This window comes from Battus philenor, unplaced genomic scaffold, assembly GCF_028537555.1.
Source record: "Battus philenor isolate CCGP_79_NKW_IND1 unplaced genomic scaffold, ilBatPhil1.0.hap1 SCAF_15, whole genome shotgun sequence".
Classification (NCBI taxonomy): Eukaryota; Metazoa; Arthropoda; class Insecta; order Lepidoptera; family Papilionidae; genus Battus; species Battus philenor.
The window spans coordinates 14,688,716-14,695,700 of NW_027181677.1; positions in this window are offsets into that span (position 1 = coordinate 14,688,716).

Genomic DNA, 6,985 nt, shown 5'->3' on the forward strand with positions numbered 1-6,985 from the left:
ATTATTTGTTAATATCAATTTTATTTTCATGAAATGGAATTGTTATTTCTTGTAATTCAGAGGAAAGTTTCGCAAGCATTGTTGGCTTGTTCATCCCATTATTATACGGAAGCAGCAAATTGAATTCCCGGAACAAGTTTCGGACGGTATTTCCAGAAACAATCCGATCTAAGTTGGTGCGCGGTTCGTTAGTCCACGTTAGGACGCCAAGAGTGGACTAACGAACCGAGCCTGCTCTGTGAACCAATGCGATGCGGAAGCCTCGTTGATTCGATCAAAACTGTATTTATTAATATCGAGGAAATAAATCAAAGCCAATAAACTATTTCATAGAAAATAGGGACCGCGTTCGATTGACGTCAATTCATCGATTTAGAATTAGTTAACATTGGCCAGCGTAGGCGACCTCTGGTTACACTGGTAGGGACCTCTTACATGACAAAGCTCCTGTTACACGCAACTTTTGCTCTCTTAACGAATACAAATTAAGAACAATTCATTTTGAGTTATATTGTCACGATCATGTAACTTGAGTAAAATAAAATGTTTACAATTCCAATTTTTTTTCCGAGTCTATTTTTTGTGTATATTCTTCAGTTATACATGTTAGTTACCCCTATGTCTGAAATAAATAACTAAAAAAGGGACTAATATATAGCTACTTCCGCTATGCAGCAGTAGTCGTGTAATGAAGTGCATCTCCAGCCCGCTGATAAATGCGAGAGCGGTAAACAATGCGAATTACACAACTGCCACCGTTATTCTACTCTACACGTGTTTCATCCCTCCACGGGGCATCTTCAGGAGATGTTACACCGACCAGTGCCAAACAGAGTAAGATGGAAAATACCAAAAATTAAATGTAACGAAAAGACAAGATCAGATAATAAGTAATATATAATATGTATAAGTAAGTAATGTATATGATGTATAATAATAATAAATATTTAAAAATTATATGTTGTAATCGGTATTATGTAATCAAAAAAAAATTCAGGAACAAATGTACAAGCCGTACGTTGGCCGCACAGAAAAACATAAATAACGAAATAGTAAATACAGACGCAAATTAAAAAATTGAAGCTTTATGAAAAACTATTTACTTAATAACAAATTCGACTTAATTAAAAAAATGGTAAAAAGAGTTTTGAAAAAAAAAGGAGTTGGTAAGAAGAGTTTTTAAGTGAAAGCAAATAATAACCCAAGTCGTTTAGTTATTCAAGTCCGATCTAAAGTTGCAAAAATTTATTTTTCAAACATAGCGATGCTTTTATGTAACACCAACATGCACCTGCACACGGAGGAAACAATAGCCTCCCTAATATGCGCCAAAAAAAGCAAAGAACAGTTCCTCAGACTTTGTAAAAAAATAATAAGAAATGTAATAGAGAAAAATAAAAGCCAATAAAAATGTAACAAACAAAAATCAAAAATAAAGTAAAACAAATCAATATGTAATATTCCTATAAATAAATAAAATAATAACAATGTAAGAGTAATAATAATAGAATATAAGTAAAAAATGTGATATAGAATAATAATAGAACATCAGAAAATGTAACAGTAATGAGGATTAATTGAAAGGCGATACAGAGCGAAAGGAAAAGATAGTAGAATTGTGGAAAGAAAGAAATGAACGAAAGATAATATGAAGTATGAAAGAAGAGAAAGAAAATAAAAAATGTCTGTGAAAAAGTAAATAAATGTAAACAAAAAGTCCCTGTCCCACCTACATACGCATCTCTGTCTCTTGTTGACATAAGAACTTTATTAATCTGGCATCACATTCAAACACATAATTTTATAATTTTCGTTACATTCGCGACGAGTGCGAGAAGCGAGATAGTTTAAGACATCCCGGCGAGCAGCTGTCGAGCTTCCCGGACCTAAGTCTATTAAAATTCTCGCTAACGGCACGACCGAGTGCACTCCGCAGCGGCTCTGTTTGCGCAGCCCTCGCCTGCTTGTCCCTGCGCTCGTGAAGAGGGCCATTAGTGCGTTGAATGCCTAAATAGTGCTAAACGCATCCTTGCCCGCCCGCCGTACCCTCGCTCCTTTGTCACGTCGCGAGTGATCACAATTATATGCAAGCTCTGTAACGCTCTGTGCCATTGTTACATGTGTTACATGAAAATAAACATCTTCACACCTTTTTATTTATTTACAATAGCGCAAGGGAAACACACATGCATTAAAATATTGATTCACCTGCTTAAATCAAGAGTGTAACATTAACAATACTTATAAAGTACAGTAACAAAAGTAGGATATCATCACCACCATCATCACCATCATGTTAGCTGATAGACGCTCACTGCAAGACACAGGCCTTTATCAATTATCACCACGACGACCAGTCTTGCGCTGTTCGCATTCAGAAGCTTCTCTTGACCTTGGCTATATCGTCCGTCTGTCTAGTGCGGAGCTTAACACGAGCAGGTGCTCGTTGTCGCCGAAAGAAAACATATCAGCTTGGTCGTGCGCTGCTCGTACCTAAGTTAAGATGTGATAATTAAACATAAACCATATATTACTTGGTCGTGTCAGCCTATATCCAAGGCATAACACCCTACCGCATACCATAATACTCCGTGTTGTATTATGGTGCCGTTCGCCCTCTGGAATCGTTGTTTGCGAGCTGCGGCAATCCCACATAATTAATGCACAAAGTGTGAATTACATTTGGGGCTATAATCCCGGAAAACGAACTCTCGACTTACGATTGCAATTCTTAGTCCTTTACCGCTGGACTACCGCAGCTGAGCCGTTATTAATTTTTATATTCTACACTCATATAAGCAGAGATTTGAGGGAACACCTTGACCTGGAGACACATAGAAGGATCTAGAAAAAAGGCATCGACCTCCATGTCGATGGACCAACTTGAAAAGAGGAGATTGGCAAATGGGGTTTTTAGTCGGTTAGAGTCCGACACTACCTGGGCAACATTCCCAGGTGTCCAGAAGGATTTTCCCCATTTGCTAATTATCTCGACAACATTAAAAAAAATATTCTACACTCATTTACTTACCTTTTGTAATATAAATCTTATTGCGTGTGCATTCTATCTATTACTGTTAATTTTGATATAATTGTTTTTATTGTTGGCATGCCTTATAATAAGATTAAAAAATAAATTATTTATTTAGACATAGTATTGTATAGAATAGACCTTAAATATCTATCTGCGTAAATTAATGTGATTTTAACTAATTTCTATATTGCATCGTAACAACCGAACTTTCGTTAATATATTTTCACTGTGCACATTACTTTTTCTCCCTCTGTTTCTTTATTTTATCCGAGGCAAGTGCGATCCAAATCAGTTTGATGTTTTTATTTATTATTGTATTATATTTATAATATGTATTAAACCTTTTTTATTATAAGTATATATGTTATATACGTATGTATGTATGTATGTCTATGTATGTTTATGTATATTTATGTTCATTTGTTTGTGAATATGTTTTTTTTTGTACACGTGAACTACCCATTATAAGTACTATTATCTTTTCTTTACTATGGTTGTCTGTAAGAGATTGCCTTGAGTGATAAGACCGCCCATTGTACTTTTCTGTACGAGTATATTATTGTATCTGTATATTATGTATCTTATAGTGTACAATAAAGAATATTAAATAAATAAATAAATTACAATAATGTTTAACAAATACACTTTGAACAAGGTCTGCACACGTGACTGCGCAGTCAATACATTTTAGATCCCACAAAGGGTTTGGTCCGATTTAGGCAGCTCCAATTGATGGACGGAATTTGCTCAATAAAGCTTCGGGCAGAGACGGCCGGCGCTATCTGCGGGTACATGCACCTACCTCTGTCTAGAGAATTCATTCTCACTGTAACAGATGGAAAGGAAATCGATCTCAGAGTGTTAAGCGTTGTAACGGCTAGTTACAAAGGGTTATTTTATGAACTAATTCTATACGGAATAGATCCACGTGCTCTTCCTCGCATTGTGGATGTAAAATGTCGATTACTCTAAGCTATTAATGTTAAGCTGACAATGATTTTTACGGTCCAAAAAAAAAATATTCTTTTGTGATTTAAAATTTTATACAAATGTAATCATATTATCGTCCAATGTGATTTTTGTCGAACCCTTTGGGGCACGCTGGTATCAAAAATGTCCCATCTTTTTGATGCGTAATAATGCATGGTGGGACATTTATTGACCCACCTGGAAATATTAGAATAGTTGCGCGCTCATACATTTTTTTCTGAACCTTACTATTTAAAGTAATTGGCAACACCATTAGCAATTGTTAGAAATATACTCGATTGCGCTGGCAAGGTTTATCATCATATAACAGGTTCATCAAGTGTTGAAACCGAAAATTTTAGCTCATAACAATTTTTTTTAATATAATTGTATATCCTTATTAATAATAACACACCAATTTTGTTAAATTTTGAACGAAATAAAATTTCTGTGCTACATGGATATTTTTATTTTATAAAATTCTCTGCCTCAAAAGGTTAAAGTATTTTGTGATATAGGGACTGGTTTTATATGGAGGTACTCACATTTATTTGACTTTTTAAATATGTAAATGATTATTAGATATGTTGCCTTCATGTAACTTTGCGAATGGAAAGTAATAGATAGGTCCTCGATATTGATCTTGAATAAGGAAAACGCAAGTCAGTCCCGGGGGGATTTTTATAGAGACAAGGGTTGGGGCCGGACAGACAGCTCGGCCGACGCCAAGCGACCCCGGGGACTCGTAGACGCTTGCACTTGATTACCGAACCCTCTGAACGGAGAGGGCTGGCTCATCACCGGTAATTACCATGAGTATAATCTTTTGCTAATCGTGGTCACAAGCACTGCACTCAAATCGACAATTTTTATAAAAGTTTCTGACACTCAAAATCTAAGATCAGCCTCCGCACTAGACAACTGACTGTCATTAAGTGTATCTATTTACGACTTCATATTTATTTAGTTAATTCTTTATTGTACATTAAGTTAAAAAAATATGCAATAAGTATTTTTTCCCAGATTTCTATAGAGCAAGCGGTCGCAAAATGAGAGGGGCTAGAAATAAAACACATAAATATTTAAATATATTCAGGATGTACTGCCTACAGGGTTTATCAACCCACGTTTGGCATTCCAGAGAACATTATACTTCCTCATTGGCAGCCGTACACTTGGATGTAGAAAGAGGTTTAAACTGGCACACCTTCAATCCGTGTATCAAAATCGTGTCCGTTGATTTTTTTTATGGTCCCCGCTATTGGGGACATCTTGTTCACCTATCTCGTGTGGGACAGGGACTTTTTATTTCTAATAATTTATTCATATAATCTTTTAATATTATCATTCTCCTCTTTCATGTATCATATTATCTGTCGTACTGTTTCTTTCGTTCTACAATTTTCCAAGTCACTCTCTTTCATTCCATTAGCCATACATCCATCCTCAACCACTTCATTCTAGGTTTCCTTACAATTTTATTTATATCACATTTTACATTTTTTTTGCAACATTACATTTATACACTGTTTTTGGTACTACTTTATTTATTTTCTTTCTTTATTTTAGTGTTTGTTTTACTTTTTTATTCATCGTGTCCGTTGATTCACGTTGCGAACGTGTGTATTAATTCTAAATTGTTGCGGTGTTGGTATAGTGCCATTTTAACTGTAGCATGCAAAAACGGGAAATGGTTATTAGTTTTTAATTTATTTACAGGGTACGCTTAAACGGAATATAGACATTAAGTGATGCGAACAGGATACACACCTATGTATGCTAAGCAAAAGTAAACCTAAAGAAAAAACACAATGTATTATATCTTACATTCCGCTATGGTTACAAGAGTCAAAATGTAATTTGATTTTTTTGAAAATACATCATGGTTTTTAAAGTATTAATTTTAATATTAGCATCTTTAATAATATTATTGTATAGCCTATAAGTAATTTTGTTACAGCGTTTTAAAGAGATTAAATATTTTTACAATCCAAGATGTTGAACAAGAACAAGATGTTAAAAAAGATTAAAAAAATATTGGAGGCCCGTATAGCTTTTTCATTGTCCCCACAGCGAAAGGATATTCCATGTAGGATTTATCCAAGAAAAAAAAATGATTTGGTTTTTTCTATTCTTATTCTCTGGATAATTTGCGAGTTATCTAATGGCAATATGAGGAATTTAATCAGAATGTGACCAATTTAACTTTATATCTATCTTAACAGGTATTAATTTTCAAAACTAGGTACTGTTACTGTATGTTTTGAGTACATATACCGTAGTATAAGTAATAGCAGAAGTAACCCCGCGTTAGATTTGCCATCGTAGGTCACGGGTTCAATTTCGCACTTTGTGCATTAGTTACATAGGATACAAACATATATAAATACGAAAGTCGACGTGACCGCGTTTATAAAATTGTGTAATTATTTAAAACTGATTCTTATAGGATAGACATATTTTATTAACAACAGTTTGTATAAAAGTAAGTATAGAGGATGGGAGAATTTTAGTTAGTTGTGCAGGGTGTAAATAACGAGGCACTGAAGGCACAATGAAAAGAGTTTTCGCTTGAATTGACAGACCGTTCAGATTTTTCAAGACGTTGTTACGCTGTTGGTCGAATATAAGAAGAAATGTGCGAATATACGTTGCACTGGTTTAGAAAATTCTCTTTAAAAAACTCAAAGCTGTACACAATTGTATTGAATATTATATTTCAAAGTCTAAATACGAAAAGTATATCGGAATTGAAGAATTTTTTTTCCTTTATTAAATTATGTGCAGGCTATTCTTTCTTTTTTCGATTCGATTACGAGGATAATGGGGAGCAGGTCCTCGCTGATGTCCTCCGGGACCGCGGCGCCGGGAGCTGCGTCATTTGCAAATTGATTCCACCGCGGAAGCCGTCTCCCCGCCTGCCCACTCGCTGAATGTGGAATTAGATTTTTGATGGCACTGATATTTGAATAACACATTTCC